Below are 19,453 nucleotides of genomic sequence, written 5' to 3' on the forward strand. Positions count from 1 at the left end.
TCTATCAGTGTTTGTGCTATAACTTTTAAAATAAAAGTTTTACATGGAATTCAAATGCTCATTGTAGAAGTAAAGCATAAAGCAGTATGCACATTATTGTTTATGGTAAATGGGGAGAAACAGCCAAGTAATGGGACATTGAAATGGCTGCAGGTGGAGGGCCCATTTGACCATGATTTTGTGAGGGGTGGCAAACTCAAAGACAGCCTCGGGTGGCACAAACTCTAGCTTCATCACTGACTATGGCCATTAACCATTAGCTACATCTGGCTTGGTAATGACAGATAAGGGTATAGGCCATAATTTTGGTATTGCTGTATTATACAGAACTTTTTCACATACTTCATTGGTAGAAGCAATATTTTGTTTGAATATATGAGTTGAGACACCTTACGGTAAGAGTGTTATATGTTGAGTTGACTTTCTAGATGATTGTGTTGTTGCCATAGATTACTTTGTGAATCCTGCCTAGTTATTTGTATTGCATCCTTCTGTGCAGTGTAGGCCAATCTGTCCTACATGGAATGCAGTTTTAACTCCTGTCTGTTAGATTCATGGGATATTTGGTAAGTTTGTGACAAGTTATGTTAAAGGCATCTAGATTCATTTAGGCTAGCTCAGTAGAATCTCTTGTCTAAACAATGACAGCAACACAGTATCCTTGCGTACTGTGATTGAAACTTACTGTAAAGTACACTTAATTTTTAATTTCTGTTTTTCTTTTTGTCAGTAGCCAATACTAATGTAAAGAAGTCCATTCATAGACTGGCTAGTGCCCTATAAAAAACGTTTTCATAAATTCCAAAGGATTATCTCACCAGCAGCCTTCAAATCCCAAGCAAAATATTTCCTCCAGAGGAATAAAACATGTAGCTGTGGAATTACTTAATCAACAAGTGAAAGTGCATGATATCAGACTTTTAGACATTAATGCCTGGCTTTTCCATTTGGGTAGGGGAGGTGCAGACTGACAATGGCCATTTTCTTAATTTTCACTGATATTTATTTTAATTGTCTTGTGCACATGTTCAAAGTCTGATGCAAGTTCAAATATTAATATAAACAACACTACTGTTTTTCTGTTTATTTTGTGTTTAATATTATATCTGTTCAGTTTGCGTTTAAAAGTTGGTATCCCACAATTCCATTAGAGTGGGTGGGGTCACATAATTATGTATGCAAATGTTATGTTAATTAGAGTACAGATTTTTGGCCAGTTGTACCTATTTTTCATGGACCTTTGTCCAGATTTGTGATTCCAGGTTGAGAGGTATGGTAGAGTCATAGCTCGAGAGTTTTTTGGGTGGGGTGAGCTGTATAACGACCGAGCCCGTTCCGAAAATCATAGCAGAATCCCATTCATCAAGAATAAAGACTGACATCAGATCATTTTTAGAAAAGCTCTGTGTGTGTGTGTGTGTGTGTGTTATGACACATAAGTGCTAGATTCTGAGTCAGTTTCTAGTAAAGGGGGTAGTGTGAGAACCAGAACTCAGATGACCAGATGTATATAATGTCATTCTGTAATCCAGCACTGAACTGATGTTTTAATACTAGATGGGACAGAAGTCTCAGGGCAGTCTGTTTTTGAAACCTGACAAAGAAGGATCACTCACCCACTTCTTCTTACCTTGCTTTCGTAAGTAACCAGGGAATAGTAAATCTTTAGCTCACTCAGGAAAATATAGTGAGATTAGTTAAGACTGTTTTTCTGTATCTGTGTGAATCTTTCCCTCTGTGTTATTACTGTGATCAAAACTCTGGTGTTTATTGTAAATAAATATTCAGTATTTTAATGTTCTTTTATTATTTATTATTAAATATATTTAAACTTTCATTGTGGGTGGTCTTTTAGAGAATATTTTAACCTTTGAGAGTACTTATATTTATTTGGTGACACTGTGGCTGCTCCTGGAAGCCTTGTTGCATTGGTCAAACACTACCATTTGTATTAGTATTAATTTTACTCAGTATAATTGGGTACCTTTGTAACAGCCTTAGAGTAGCTTGCTTTGGAGTGTTCTGGTGGCAATATGTACCTTACAGTCTGGGCAGAGAGGGCATAGCTGGTAAATCTGTGCCAGCCTTTCCTAGGTGTGTGTGTGTGTGTGTGTGTGTGTGTGTCTGTGTGCGCGCTTGTGTGAAAATCAAATCTCAGAGTGTGTGTGTGTGTGTGTGTGTGTGTGTGTGTGTGTGTGTGTGTGTGTGTGTGTGTGTGTGTGCCAGCTACTTGGAGCAGGGACACAGAGCACTGGTTTCACATAGAGGGTGGTAGAGGACTTGTCTTGGAAGTCTTGGCTGAGGACTCAGCTATACAACTGCGTCAGTGTGGAGTCTTATTTGGGGGCTTGAAGAGAGAAAGAGGGGGAAACCCAGCCCCAGGACTGAGTGTGCTCCTTGTGTGCTCTTAAGGGAAATTGTGCTTGCTGCAGAGAGCTGGATCTGGAAACACTGTATCTATTTCTGTTCCAAGTGAACGTTCCTCACCAGTGTCCGTGGTGAGGATAGAGACTCCTTGATCACTGGCCCAGGGCAGGGATGTCAGAAAAGCAATAAAATAAAATTTTTCCCAACAGGGTACTTAGATAATAAGCTCTAGAGCAGGCTGAGCAACACTGGATTACAGATGCAAAACATATCCACTGGGAGCTGCAGCAAGAAAGATCTACAGTGGTGTGCCACAGGTGTAGGGGTCAACACCCTGAGAATGGCCCAGATAATCAGCATTCAACTGCATCCTAGGTGCCTGACAGCACAGGCAGACAAGGATGGATATGCGTATACATTGGGGAACAGGGAGGATGCTGAGCAGAGATCTCACTGAGCACTGGTGGAGATCACATCACACAATGAAAATGATAGTAAGGCTTGGTATGTTGAAGGGGTATGAGGTAGATTGCTCTAAGGGTCTGGGATAAGTGCGTCCTTGAGACACTTATCAATGAACACCCAAGTGAACAGCTTGATGTCAGCCTGCTGGGAGGTATGATAGGACTATGGACGGTTAAAAAGCCACCATGTGAATGAAGACTCCTTTTGCAATGTCTCATTTCCCCAAGGGATCTCTCATTCCCCATACATTACAAATATGCACTGTAAAATCAATTCTAAGAAGTTAGTGGAGCTCACAGAGTGAGAGGGTCACTTCAGGGACAACCTGGAAAGAGCAACTGGGGGATTCATGAGTTGTAGAAGTGGTAAACAGGACAACTAAGTAGAGATGGTGGGAGAAAGCTCTAAAATGGTATGGGTGGATGTGAGCTTTTTATAGAAAATATACTTACTTCCTAAGGGGCGGATTTCTACCTGGTCAAGATTGTTGAGTTTTGAAAGTTGGGCTGGACATTTGGCTTTTGCAGCTGAAGTCCCAGCAGTAGGACCTATTGCAACAGTGATGTATACAAGGGACTCCTAAATCTGCACAGCAGAAGTTTCAACAGGCTGAGACTTAGCCATGAACTGTAAATAAAGTGTTTATGATGAACCTATTTCCATCAGTTCATGCAGCTTCAAGGAAGAAAAAACACACTCTGTATAGACATTAAACAGGAAAGACTTTGAGAGGGATTTATAGTCTGAAAAAATCTTTTAAGCTCGGTATACACAAAACAGTTGTCCAAGCCATACCCTGTAATTCAAAAAAGAACTAAACATGTGCATATGAAAATGTCTTCATGTCACAGAAAGGGAATTAAAGAAGCCAGACACATAGAATTCTTTTGGTAGAAAATTTGCCTGAAGAACACAGCCCACACTACTACATAATTGTGGTGAAATGATCCAAGAAGCACTCTTTTCCTGCAGTCTGGACAGGCTCTTAACTTGTTCATGGGAAAGTGGGTATCATCTTAGGCAGCAAATGGACTACAAAGAATGAGAACATTGTAGATACAGAATATTTTTCTAATGACCAGAAAAGAGTGTAGATATAGAATATTTTTTCTAATGACCAAATGTGTATAAATTAGTGATAAACCAAGTTGTTAAGAATTATGGAAAGAAAAAGAAAAAAAATAATAGGAATTTTCATTTCATCAAGTGAAGAGTGAGCATGGACTACCTAAGAATCACTGACTAGGGGTATTGGGTTCCATCAAGCTTTATTTATAGTCTTACTATTCTGGTCAACTTATAAAAAAATGTACAGAAGTCTTATTGTGAAAATACAGTCATATTCATAACTTCAGCTACCAATTTAATGTTAAAAAATACATATGTAGAGCACAGTCAACAGTGTAACCAAAGAAATAAATTAATGGAAAAAGCAGGCAAAACAGAATTAAGCAATGTGACAGATGACTAACTCTGGATCAGTGACAGTAAAATAAACTGAAAAGTGAAATATAAAGCATTAAGTAAAGAAACATTTTAAAAATTTCCATGCTATACAGGACAAAAAATGACAATTTTATAACATTTTTATTGTTTAATTATAAACTGACAGCAAAGAAAAGTGAACAGCTGAAGCAGTTGTTGCCAGTAAAGAGCAAAAAGTAATACAATATTTGCGGAAATACTGTTTAGTACAGTCAAAATGTTTATATTCCATCATCTCTTTTCTCCAAAAATCATAAATATTGTACACATATATATTCCCATCTCTCAAACCAATTCTGCAATGAATTTTAATACTGACACCAGAAGACACTAACTTATAAAAAAACTATATACAAATAATCTAAATTATGTACAGGAGCCACATAATTCATAAAAAGGTGTAGATACTACACAACATTTTGAACCCTCTAATGTGGTATGTCATCTGGGAATTTCAGAGTCCTACAGGTCTTAGGCTTGATATAGCTGAAAAAATTAACAGCAAAAAAAGCACCTAGTTAAAAATAACACAGTTCCAACATACATGTATCTGCCATATACATAGCTTAAATAAATATAAGCTTTTGTCTCGCTTAATATTTTTTGTAAATTGCACATTTTCACAGCACTATTTACATGTACTCATTTCAAACAGAAAAAAAAATTGTTATGAATCAAAATCTACCACATTATTTTTTACAAAATACATTTCACACATTTTTAAAGCAGCATTATGATAAGCATTTAAAGAATGATGGGTACTGTCTTGACAACATTTCACATTTAGCAAGATACCCAACTTGAACCTATGGCATTTCTATCTCAATGAACTGATGGCTGCAATATCTGAAGTGAGTGGAAGGGGCAAGTCCCAGACACCACATCACAAAGTAGGATTCCAAATGGATCCCTCCAATGGGATACCTCTGGTGAAAATGGAGTGAATAAAGGAGTGTGGTTGCCCAGCTTTGCTTGTTATATGCCCAGCTGGCAAATTAAAAATCCACCCTTTCAGTTTATATTTTTGGTTTAGTCAGATGACTTACAAGGAAGTTTCATTAAATCACACTTGACAAAAAACATACTACTTTGTCTCTTACCTCAGCCCTATGAATGAATGCTTCCTTTAGTAACCTCTCTATCGTGCAGAGAATGCACCTCAAAAAGTGAGACTGTAAAACTGACATATCTTGTCTGATAACTATTGCTACCCTTACCAATTTGAAACCAGTAATATGAGTCCAGTGAGAGGCATAAAGACAGTATTGTGGTTAAAGTTTCTACCTCAAAGCTCGCTATTCATGGTTCTATCTTGACTACTTGTGACTGCCTATGTGAATTCAGCATATTCATTACATATCTGAATGGGTTTTGTTTGGGTAACCTGGTTTCTGTCCACTTCCAAAAGATATGCTGATTGACTGTTTGCTAGGTTCTATGCTCTGAGGTGGAAATGAATCACCGAAGTCTGGTATACAGAACTGTGCTTGTGGTACATGGTAAGTCTTAAAGAGATACAGTTAAGACTGCTGCTGGACTGAGGACCTTGAAATGGCCCACTTGAGTGGATCAGAGAGTGGTAAACTTCTCCAGAGCAATCCCACACTCCAAGTTAAATGGAAATTAGTCTGAATATTTAACATACAGCATGTCCAGTCAAGATACTACATAAATTCATGGACTGTTGAAAAGACTAAGAATAATATCTTTAGGGAGGCAAAAGAAATCCACATCGTATCCCAAAACCTTGACGTTGGTACAGGCAGGGATGGTTTTATTTTTTAATTTGGTATGTTTTTTGGATCCAAGATTTCTTCACTGACCACTGCCTCCAATGATCATTGGCACACAAATGGTTCTCGTTCTATCCACTAAATCCACTTTCAAGTCCCTTGTCTATGACACTTGAGTATCAGCCAACAACTGGCACAACCTCTGGTACTTAAACAAGTGCTGTTGAGAAAGAATGCCTGAGAATTAACAGGGGAGTGAGTCTCAGATCCTCTGAAAGGGATTTTTACACTTGGAAGTAAAACACAAAATATGCTGTTGCCAAGAAACACCTTTTGTGTCTGTTTTCCATAGTGCTACAACTCCTCCTCTAACTCTTTATTAGCGACAACTCACCTATTCAATCTACTGGTGGCCCTTCTGAACCTAAGCTGCTGGTTTCAAAGATGAAAATATGATCTCATGTACGTGGACCAACCAGAAAGAATGTAGTCTGTGTAAACAGACCATAAGGTACATTTTAATTTCTTAATATGTGCAGTCCTTCAGAAAGGCTGTCAAGATTCTGAAAGGATGCCGACAACTCTTCAGGGCATCCCAAACCTGGAAGGGTCCAAGGAAAGCAGACAAAGGGCCTGGATTCTGAAGGATCAGTGGTCCAGTAGATCTGATGGATGTTCAAAATACCAACATGTGTCTGCAGTTTCTTTGATTCTCCACTGACATTTTTCCTACAATTATTAAAGATATCTTGAAAATGGACCCCAATGATCTAACAGATCTACTTTGTTAACAAAATACAAGACAAACATCTTTAAATCTTCAAAAGTAAGGTGGCCAATGGTGGGAAATTTTACCTGAAGATGTAGAACACAACACGGAAGTTTTTCAAACAAATCAATGAAGGTGTTCAAGGAATGTGATCCTTGACGGCTTACAATATCCACAAGACTATACACATCACAAGAATGTATGTGACAAAGATAAAGTCACCAATATGAACACCAGGACCACAGGCTATGTAGGTAGGGTGAGGTGTAAAGCTGAAATAAAATGCAACTCCAAGAAAGTTTGGGAAGTGCAAAGTGTGGCTTTCAACTGCATGGTGACAGAATAAGAATATACTGATTTATACCTCAAGACAAGGGGTGAATATTCAGTTAGGCTAAAAAATTGCAGCTAAGGCTGTTGCTGCTATACATACCAAGCTGCAATTTTCCAAAGTAAGAGAAATCCAACACAACTAGTACCTAAGCCTAAAGATGTTCACCACCAGTTGAAACAAGAAGGCATTCACTTTAGTTATAAACTGTTTTGCTTCTGTGACCTTTGGGATTCAGCAAGTAAAGTTTTCTTTACTTCTGGTAGAGGCCACACCCATGCAAATACTACACAGCTGCCAAAGGAAATCTTTTTTCTGGACGAGACTCCCCATTAATGACAGGTGCCGTAAAACGTGTACAGTAAGAGAAATACTAAAGTCCTCACAATTAGCACACACTAGCATGGTTGCCAAGAATAAAAGTGAAGATACACTGTACAAAGGACAAGCCAAAGACTCCATAATGCATTCAATCAAAGAAAGCTGATGAGAAGTATTAAAAAAAGAAGTTATGTACTCACCATAATGTTCCATCTGAGTTGTTGCTTTTTCATTTGGTCTTCAACCTGCAGGTTTGGATCTGATCTCAGATCCAACTCGTCCGAATACTACAGCTGTAGGATCTAAAAAATCTGAGCTCCTCCCCTACTCATAATGCCCTGCTCCCCCTGCATCCCTCAGGTTGAGTTTGTTCCTCACAAGGCAAGTGTGCAATACATATACAACTCTCTCTCTCTATATATATATATACACACACACACACACACACACACACACACACACACACACACACACACACACACACACACACACAAGAAAGCATAAGTCCCTGAAGAAAAATAAACAAGGATAGTTCAGGAGCTCATCAAGGAGGCAACAGTGACCAAAAGCAACAACTGCCAGGTCTCCAGAAAAAAATATGTGGAAGGGGAAAGAAGCCAGGGAAGGTTGAAGACCAAATGAAAAACCAATAACTCAGACGGAATGTTACGGTGACTACATTAATGTATTTATCTGAAGTTGTTTTCATTTGGTCTTCAACCTGTGGGACAGAGTCCTCAGTTACATAAATCTTGGGAGACACTTATGGAAGGATATTCTGGAGCACAGCAGAACCAAAGGAGGCCCTGTTCCTAGAAATAATGTCCAATTTGTAGTGAGATATAAAGGCATCCAAGTTTGATCAAGTAGCTGCAGAACAAATATCATCAATGGGCACTCTAGACCAGAAGGCAACAGAGGTGGATACTGACCTTCTGGAATTAGCTTTGATGGGTAGCAGTAAGGGAATCCCTTTATTAGAGTAAACCACAGAAATACAACTTGTAATCCAATTTACCAGACAAAATTTGGAAATTGGTTTCCCAAATTTAGTCTTGGAATATGAAACAAAAAGCTGGCCAAAAACTGTTTAGTCCTATCCAAATAAAAATGTAACTGTCTATGCACGTTCAGCATATACAGTCTGTACTCTCCTCTGTTTTGGAAATTAGGGAAAACACTGAGAAAATTGACTACCTGATTAATATTAGCCACAGAAGCAACCATGGGCAGGAAAGAAGGGTTGGTACACAATGTAACTCTATCTTTGTGAAAGACAAAATAGGGTGGTTTGATAGACAATGCTTGAAGTTCATGCACTCTTTTAGCTGAAGTAATGGCTACTAAGAAAGCAGTCTTCCTTTGCTGCTGGTTCAAAAGGAGGTGTAACCAAAACTTGTAAGACCATGATAAGGTCCCAAGGAGGAGTGGGATTCTTAATGGGATGATGAAGTATAAAGCTGCCTTTGAGGAAAGTCTTGCATAGCTTGGAAGAGGCCAAAGACAATTAATTTTCCCCAACATGAAAGTTTGAGATAGCTGCCGGCTGCACCTTGACAGTGGAAAAGCTAGCTCCGTTATAAAAAATGGATGTTAAGAAATCTAACACCGCAGAAACCGGAGCTGTAAAGGGATTCAGATGGTTTCGGTGGGCCCAAATATAAAATTTCTTCCACCTGCTGTTGTATACTTTTCTGGTGGAAAGTTTATATGCTACTACTAAAATCTCTGTAACTAGGGAAGAAAGCCTGGGGATTTCTATCCATCAATGGAATTGGAGCAACCAAGTAGTCAACTTCAGGTTGGACAGGTCTGGGTGAAGATGTCCTGAGGGATGGGATAGAACGTCCATAGTGGGATCCAGAGTCCATGGTGGATGCACTAGATGAAAACAAAAGAAGGGAAACCACATTTGTCAAAGCCAAAAAGGAGCAATGAGGATAACTTTGCTCTTTAACCTCTGAGCCTTCTGAAGAAACTTGGGAATGAGAGGGAGAGGGGGATAACCATAAAGGAGAGCGGGGGGGGGGGGCAAGCATGGACTAGAACTAGAGCATCTATTGGTGACTGTCCCTGAGGAAGGATCAGGGAAAAAACTCACTGTATTTGGTGTTGGAAGGAGATGTGAAGAGATAGCAGCAAGGTTGACCCCATTTCTGGAATATCATGTCTGCCACTGAAAGACTCAGAGACTACTTGTGAGGCATCAGAATGGTCCTGCTGAGCCTGTCTGCAAGAATGTCTGACTTCCCCAGAATGTGTGTTGCTACTAGAAAGCAGTTAGAGGAGATCGCCAAGTTTCACAACCTCATGGTCTCTCGACATAAGGGATAAGACCTGGTCCCTCCCTGTTTGTTGATGTACCGAGCAATGGACATGCCTGTCTAAACTGCAATGGTCCCCGATGGAAGAGAGGTATGAAGGGCTTGCACTAAGAGCACGGATCTCATCTCTAGGATGTTTCTATGTCAATTGATCTCTAAGGGAGAACAGGTGCCTTGGACTGACTCAGAATATGCCCTCCCACCCGAGCTGGGAGGCATCTGTGGTCCCCTGGCCTTTGGGGGAGGAAGGATAAAGGGATGACCTTGTTCTAGAACCCGCAATTAAAGTCAACAGAGAAGAGATTCCTTGCATACATGAGATAGTCTGATCAGATGGTTTAGAGGGTAAGAAAGGAGGGACCACTGAACTGCAAGGGTCCAATGAAGTACTCTCATGTGGAGACGACCCATAGGAACAAGAGTTATGGTGGCAGCTATGCTGCTCAACGTTCTTAGAACAAGACACATTGGAGGCATAGGGATGTCCAGAGTCTGTTTTGACATGGAGTCTGAGGGTGGAGATCCTGTCCTGGGGAAGAATGGCTAAGCAATTTGTTGTGTCCAGACAGGCTGTGATGAAGTGTATCACAGGTGAGCTGCCACTATTGCCATACGTCTGGTGAACACCCAAGGGGGCTGTGGTGAGACCAAAGGGGAGTACTCTGAATTGGTAGTGATTAGCTCCCAGCCGGAAATGGAGAAACCTTCTGGAGCGCCTGTTCATTTTGACGTGATAGTACGGGTACTGAAGGTCTGTTGAGCACATCCAGTCATGCTTCTGCAGGAAGGGCAGAATGGACTGAATTGTGACAATTCACAACTTTGGGCTGGGAAAGGATTTGTTCGGGTTTGTCGGATCCAGAATAGGTCTGAGGTCCCCCGTTTTCTTGGTACTAAAAAAATCTGGAATAGATGCTTGATCCGAACTGGTCTTGGGGGATGGGCTGGATGACACTTTTTGCGGGCAGCTTTGAAATTTCTAATGCCGCAATCTCCCTCTGACTGGGTGAAACATTGGGGGAGGGACTTGGTTGGAAAGGGATTCTGGAAAAAGGGAATGACATAGCCTCTGCATATTATGTTCAATACCCAATGGTCATTTGTAATGGCTTCCTGGGCCGCTGGGAGTACAGAAAGACGTCCCCTGACTGCCTCCAGAGTCGAGCATTTGGGCAATCTTTCAGGATCGCTGATTAGGCCTGTCTGAGAAAGTATCTTGAGACTCCTGGTTTAAGGGCCACCCTCTGACATTAGCACCATTTCCACCTCTGCCTCTGGAGGATCTCAGAACCACAACTTCTTGCTGCTACACTGGTTCTTGGAAAAGGACCGCTGAGGGGTGGCAAAATGGATTCCGATGGCAGACAAGGTCTTCCCATCCTTCTCATTCTGGGAGAGTGTGTCTTTAACAGTGGGACCAAACAAAGATGATCCATCAAAGGATTCATTGGTAAAAGGCGCCTTAAAGGTTTCCATGAAATCACACAGCCTCATCCAGGCACGGCGCCTTATAGCAATGCCTGAACCAACTGCCCGTTATGTACCCTCTGCCACATGTGATATCAGGCTCATGGACATATATTCACTATGGAAGGAAGGGTGGGCATTCTGGAGGAAAAAGTTTTCTGTTCCTCTCTAGACATGGACCCCAGGGCAGAACTAGAGAGCTCCTTAACCAGGTCTCTCTGAAGTCTGGTTACATGTGCCAAATAGTTCAGCGCCCACAAAGTGAAGGTAGCTGAGGCATAAACCTACTTCCCAAATTTGTCCACAGCCAAGATTCTCTGTTTGGAGGGTGGGCATAAGAGCTTTCCTGGACCAGCTCCTTCTTGGTGGCTGTTGCAACAACCATGGCATTTACAGAGACACCTATAGTCCAATGTGGCATATCCAAAGGTGAGCTCAGGATCTTATCTGGGCATTTGCGGATGGGTTCCACTGTGTCCGGCTCCTTCCATGCACTGCTGGAGATGAGTTCAATAAAGGGGTTCACGGGGGGTGGGGGACCCACGATGTAGATGGGCCTGATCCAAACGGAACACCCACCTTTCTAGCGCAGGATTTCCATGATGTCTCCACATGAGACATCCTCAATGAGGATCTGGGGGACCCTTCCCCTTCCTCCAAATCATTGTCTTCTGTGAGAGATTCCAGTGAGGAATCCACGTGTCTCCTTTTTGCATATAAACTTATGATGGACCTCCTTGGTGGGATGCTACGGGAGGTATCGGAAGACTGAAGGTGTTACAACTGGGAAGAAGTCTGAAAGCTCTTTTGGGAAGGCTGTCCAGGAGGAGGCAGAATGGATGCCTCTTGCACAAACTCTCCTGAGGAGGGACCGAGCTCCAAGGAGGAGAGGGCTGAGGCTCTCCTAGGGGTGGAGAGAACCCTCTCCACCACTTCGAATGCTGAGGGCAAACAGGAATCCGACGGAACCCTCACCGGAACCAAAGCTGTCAGTGGAGAAACCCTAGGATTTCCCACCACTCCCTGATCCAAGGGGAGAGTCAAAGCCGAACTATTGAGCGCTGAGGCTCCGAGGGGAAAAGACAGCACCAAAAACTTTGCAGCTGACAAAAACTCCTCGGACCTTACGCCCACAATATAGCTCCGAGTGTCACCCAGATCTGAAACTGTCAGGGCAACTGTTGGGAGTCCAGGTGACCAGACCTGTCGGCTCTGTGTCGGTTCTCAGGAGCCTCAGATCTGACAACTCAATAGGCGGGGTTGGATCAGAAAAGGAGAGATAGAGATGAAAATAGGCTGGAGGCTACTAGATCCAACAGGGGACAGAGTGGGCAGAACCCCCAGATAAATTTGTGCCTTGAGGAACTTCATCAACATTCTGTCAACCTCAGCTTCAGAAAGGCTCTGGGAGGACCTGGTTGATGAGGCAACTGAAGGAGGCCTGGAGGCTGGTCTAGAGGAATGAAGTAGTGGCAACCTGGGCTCGAGGAAAACAGCTCCAGAGAAAACCTGAGGGATCGAATCCAGATTGATTCTTCACCGATACTCAGATCAGAGGGCTTAGTATCTTAAGTTCTGGCGGATTTATGACAAGGCTCCCCGGACGGGACGAACTTCTGTCTGGGGACCTTTTCTTTTCTTATTGCCTCTTGGTGGGTGTTTGATTCCTTGAAGTGGAAGAAGAGCCAGTAGAAGAGGAAGGAAGGAAGGAAGGAAGGAGACCCTGCAGGATAAGTTTGTTCCTCCTGTCAATCATTACACACTGAGTGAAACCAGCACATCTCAAGCAAGAATAGTCCAAGTGAGAGGCTGTCAGGCAAACAACGCATTCCGTTTGGGCATCGGATAGGGGAATTTTATGCCCACACATAGCGCACTTTATAAACCCTGCTGGCTTGTCAGACACATTAACGGCCTACTAAGAGTAATGCTACTCAATGCCAGAAGTCTAAACCTCAAGATGCACACACTCGAAACTCTCCTTAGCATGGAAAACATCGATATCTGTGCAGTAACAGAAACCTGGTTCAAGGCTCCCGAGAGCACCCCAGCACTACCAGGTTATACCTCATACCATGCTTTTCGGCCCCAAAACTTGGACCGAACCACAAAAGGAGGGGGAGTATCAATATTCATCAAAGATACCCACACCTCCAGGTTGGTGGCACAGCACGAAGCATCAGAGACTATCCATGTGCAACTAACAGTGGGTAAAACTGTCTTCCAGTTTATAGCCTGCTACAGACCACCCTCCCAAACCCAGGAACCCCACTCGGCCTTCCTGAGAACACTGGAAAATATGAAGGTCTCTCCAAACACCATTATATTGGGCGACTTCAACTACCCAAACATAGACTGGGAGCATTACTCTAGCTCCAACACCCTAGCCCAAAGGTTCCTAGAATTTATAAACTCAAATGCTATGGAAAAAATTGTTACCACTCCCACAAGAGGGGAAACACACTGGACCTGATCATCACCAACATGGGGACTCTATGCTCCAGACCAGAAGTGTATCCCTCACTGGTAAGATCAGACCATAAACTAATCTCACTGGATATTCACATCCCGACTCCACCCCCTGCCCTGAAAACCACAGTGAAAAACTTCTCTAAAGCAAATTTCACACTCCTCAAAACCGAGGTGGAATCCTTCAAAGCCCCCGGGCCTGTGGAAAATACGGCCCAGACCGCAGAATCCTTTATAAACGCATTCTATGAACACCTTCAGGAATGGCTGGATCATGCAATCCCAAATAAAACCAAGACCCAATCCTCCAAAGGCAGATGTCCTGTCTGGTGGACCCCAGCCATAAACAAACTATACAATAGAAGGAGGAAGCTACTACATGATAGAGCAAAATCCCAAAAAGGGAAGGCATTGCTGATCAGTATTAGCAAAAAACTACGGGCACTCATAAAATCGTCTAAGGCCAGCTTTGAAAGAAAAATTGCACAGGACACTAAGGATAATCACAAGGCTTTCTTTAGTTATGTTAGGAACCTGGGTGGAAATTCCCAGATATGCTCAGAATTAGTCCAAAATTACAAAAAATACACCGAACCCACAGACATTGCCAACATCCTAGCTGACAGGTTCAGCGAAAACTTCTCCCCCCCCCCACCAAAAGGGCAAATATCTATCCCAGCACAGTGCTGCCCCCCTGACATCTCAGATGCCCAGGTAAGAGCTGCCCTCTCCAAAGCAAAAAACACAGCATCAATGGGAACAGACGTGTCCCGGGCTGCATCCTACATGAACTCCAAGAAGAGCTAAACCCAAACATAAAACTACTCTTCAGTCTCAGCCTTACTACAGGATATGTACCCAAAGAGTGGCGTACAGCAACAGTGGTCCTTCTCCACAAAGGTGGTGCCTCAACAGATCCTGGAAACTATCGCCCCATAAGCCTGACTAGCGTGGTCTGCAAAGCTATGGAAAGGATAATCATGGACCTCATAAATAAAGATATTGGGGACCTACAGACACTGGATTCTACCCAGTTCAGCTTTGTTAAGGGCAGATCCTGCCTCTTAAACCTGGTTGATTTCTTTGAAACAGTCACCAAGGCCATTGACGAGGGGAAGGTGGTCCACACAGCCTACCTGGACCTCGCAAAAGCCTTCGATACAATACCCCCACTCGGGCATTATAGATAAGCTCACCAGCTTAAATATAAACCCCTATGTCACTAGACGGGTTGCAAACTGGCTCAAGGACAGAACCCACATGGTTAGAATTGCTGGAGCCATGTCAGACTCCAAACCAGTTACAAGTGGCGTCCCACAAGGCTCAGTCCTGGGACCTCTCTTGTTCGGTATATATTTCTCGGAGGTACAGGCCAACACGGAAGGACTGTGGCTGACCAAGTTCGCAGATGACTGCAAACTGGGCGCCATAATCGACTCTCCAGCCGACACAAGCATCCTCCAAAAGGGCCTCATAGAAACAGACAACTGGTGCCAGAGCCATGGCCTCAAGCTAAACGCCAAAAAGTGTACAGTCATCCCCTTTGGCAAAAACAAAATGCCCACAAATTACCACATAGGTGGTAATCCATTACGTACAGAAGAAGTAATTAGGGACCTGGGGACCCAAGTTGATAGCAATCTCTCATTTGACAACCACGTGGCCAAAGTGGTTAGACAAACATTTTATATAGCCCACCTAATCATGAAGGGATTCACATCTAAATCAGGGGAGGTCATCGTGCCTCCTTACTCATCCCTCATCAGGCCCATAATTAGAGTACAATGCCCCTTTTGGGATGTACCTTACCAGACACCTGCAGCAACTGGAAAGACCCCAAAAGTACCTCACCAAGAGGATCAAAGGGCTCAAACAGATGCCATATGCTGCCCAGTTAAAGAAACTCCAGCTCTACTCAGTGGCATACCGCCTGCTCAGAGGCGATCTGTGCCTGATGTATAAAGCCATATCCAACCCGGAATTAATGGACATGCTGCACCTCAGAAAATCGAAATCCCATCGAGCTACACGCTCCAGAGACTTGAACCTCAGCACTGAAATAAATAGGACATGCTGGAGGGACAGATTCATAACCCAGAGGCTCCCTTCACTCTGGAATAAAATCCCAGCCCAGGTTAGGCAGAGTCCCTCATTGACTCTCTTCAAGAAGAATCTTGATGAGTGGATGGGAGATCGTAGGTTTACCCCGGGTATCACTTCTGTGTCACTGTTAGACAGAGGCACAGTTATACTAACCTCGAAAAAGGGCATAGCAAAATTAATTTAAAATGGGTGGCGAAAGCCAAACACACTCTGGCTAGGCTTATAAATGCCCTAGGGCAGATAGCCTAGTATGAACCTATGAACAAGGAAAGTAACAGAAAAATTGTTAACTAAAAAAATACACAGAGAAAGCTTTAAACAGACAGCTAATCGCTAGAAAGAAGTTTTTAATAATTTGTAGTTATTTTTTTTTTTTTTTTTTTTTTTAAAGAAAGGAGAAAAGGAAATTAAAAAGAGAAAGGAAGAACCGAAAAGGGAATGTACTCACAGAGTTAAAGGTAAAGGATACGGGAGATAACAGAGATAGAAGAAACTTTAAGGCAAAACATTGAAACTACTCACAATAACCAAAAAACAGCTCAGATATTCACTATCCCGTGCTATTCGAAAACAAGAAGTTATGTACTCACCATAACGTTCGATGTATGTAGTCCATCTCGCCTCACAATATTACCCATGGGTTCGGAGTCGAACCTCAGGTCCGACTCAGCCATATTCTAGCTCGAAGTCTTCAATTGGCTCGTGGCTAAGAGGTATCCCATGTTGCACTGCTCCCTTTCCCCAGATCTTGTTTGCTGCAAGCTCAGGCAATCACACCCCATACAAACACAGCACATACAGAGGAAGAATCAGTCCAACAACAAAAGGAGTACTGAAACCAAAACTAACCTCTAAGCCCTCCAGGAGGTGGAAGGTGGGAGGGTAAGTAAGAATGTGAGGCGAGATGGACTACATACATTGAACATTATGGTGAGTACATAACTTCTTGATGTTATGTAGTCCAATCTCGCCTACATTCTTACCCTTGGGTGGCTCAGTGGAAAATACTCCTGAGCACTGTGGAACCAAAGGAAGATCTGCCTCTGGATATCAAATCCAATTTGTAGTGACTGACAAAGGTGTGAGGAGATGCCCATGTAGTCACAGCACAAATATTATCCATAGACATCCTGGCCTGAAATGCCGTACAGGTAGACATTGATCGTGTAGAATGAGCCTTCAGCTTAAAAGGTAATTCCTTACTGCTTGAGGCATAAATGAAGGAAATACAACTAGAGATCCATCTGGATAAGGTTACTTTAGAGACAAGAGACCCAAGTCTATTGTCTGAAAATGAGACACATAGCTGATCTGATTTCCTAAGATCCTTCGTTCTACGTAAATAGAAGCGCAATTGTCTATGAACATCTAGCTGGTGGAATTTGAATTCTGCCTTATTAGAAAATTCTGGCAAAAACACAGGCAGCTCAATAGACTGGCTGAGGTTAATAACCGAAGCAACCTTTGGCATAAAGGAAGGATTTGGTCTGAAGGAAACCCTATCCTTGTGAAATACCAAGTAAGGAGGTCTAACTGACAAAGCTTGGAGCTCAGAGACTCGCCTAGCTGAAGTGATGGCTACCAGAAAGATTGTCTTCCATGACAAATATTTCAAGTCACAAGTAGCTGCAGGCTCAATGGGAGACGAAGTGAGACACTGCAGCACAAAACTGAGGTCCCATGGCATTCCGGGATCAAAGACTGGGGGCCGAAGCATCTTAGTGCCCTTTAAAAATGCCTTACAAAGTCTATGTGCCATTAGACTGGGTTCATTAGCGACATGAAAGGGGGGGATAGTCGCTAACTGAACTTTAATGGTTGCGGCAGCTGACCCCTGACTGAAAAGCATGGAGAGAAATTCCAGAACTGATGAAATTGGTGCAGTGTAAGGGTCAATCTGCCTTTTATGAGCCCAGATGGAGAATCTTTTCCATTTACTGGAATAAATCTTCCTAGTCGAAGGCTTATGGGAAGAAGACAGAATATGAACTACTTCCGGAGAAAAATGATGAAAACTGACTAGTGATGGAACTGGATTAGCCAAACTGTCAACCGGAGAGTCTGGAGAGAGGGATGGAACTGCCCTGACATATGAGTCAATAGGTCTGGCTGTGGGTCCAGAATCCAGGGGTAGTCCATGAGATAGGGATGGAGAAAGGGGAACCAAATTTGACGATGCCAGTGTGTAGCAATCAGAATCATTCTGCTTCCCAAGAATTGTGCTTTTGAATAACCTTTGCTATCAGAGGAACAGGTGGGAAGGCATAAAGTAGGGCGGAGGGCCAATCGTGAACTAGAGCGTCCCTGGGTGTCTTCCCCTGAGGGGGGATGAGAGTGATGTAGCTGCCACACTTGGTATTGAGGGGACTGGCAAATAGATCGCAGCAAGGCTGACCCCATCTGTGGAAAATCTGCTCCGCATCCTGCTTGTTCAGGGACCACTCGTGAGGCATCAGAATAGCTCTGCTCAACCTGCCGGCAATCACGTTGGACTTCCCTGGAATGTGCGTTGCCACAAGAAAGCGTTGGGAAGGCACTGCCCACTGCCACACTAGAATAGCCTCTCTGCAAAGGGAATACGACTTGGTTCCCCCCTGTTTGTTCAGATACCATACCACTGACATGTTGTCCGAGTAGATTGCAATCGTCCTGAGAGGAAGAAAGCTCTGGAGTGCCTGCAACGCTAATCGCACTGCTCTCATCTCCAAGACATTGATATGCAAATGTATCTCGTGCTCTTGCCACATATGCCTTGGACTGTCCTGCCGAGATAATGCCACCCCCACCCAATCTGGGAGGCATCCGTGGTCACCGTGGCAACTGGAGGAGGTGGAACAAAGGGCTTTCCCACATTGAGATTGCTAGTCTGAAGCCACCAGCATAGATCCTGCTTGCACTTGTCTGTAAACATAATAAGATGGGAAAGCGGAAGGTGTTGTAGGGACCACTGAGCAAAGAGCAGCCACTGAAGGAGCCTCATGTGTAGTCTTGCAAGAAGGACTAGCATAATTGTGGCAGCCATTGTCCCTAACAATTTGAGGACCATTTTTGCCTTTACCTTTTTCAGTGGAAGCAACACGTAGACCTGTTGTTGCAAAACAGTTAGTTATGTACTCACCATAATGATTGATGTATGTGGTCCATCTCGCCTACATTCCTTACTCACTGGTCCGGAGCTGAGGATCGGCTCCGACTCGGCCAAACTTTCTAACACGAAGTCTCTAATTGGCTGGGCTAACTCGGTATCCCAAGGTGCACCTCGCCCTAGCCCCAGACCTTGTTTGCAATCATAACAATCATAACACTCATAACCCATACTCAATAAACACTGGAAGAAAATCCAGCCAGATAGGGGAGCAAATCACTGACCTTGAAGGGTCCACGGAGCCAAAAATTCTTCCAGTTCCTCTAGGAAGGGGGCAGGTGGGAGGATACGTAGGAATGTAGGCGAGATGGACCACATACATCGATCGTTATGGTGAGTACATAACTAACTGATGTTATGTGGTCCTATCTCACCTACATTCCTTACTCACGGGACAGCGTCCCCAGCACCTCTATCCTGGGAGGCTCATAAGAAGATACTCCTGAGAACCGTGGAACCAAAGGAAGCCCGACC

The sequence above is a fragment of the Protopterus annectens genome, chromosome 12.part0, assembly GCF_019279795.1.
Source record: "Protopterus annectens isolate FY-2018-M chromosome 12.part0, PAN1.0, whole genome shotgun sequence".
In the NCBI taxonomy this organism is placed as follows: Eukaryota; Metazoa; Chordata; order Ceratodontiformes; family Protopteridae; genus Protopterus; species Protopterus annectens.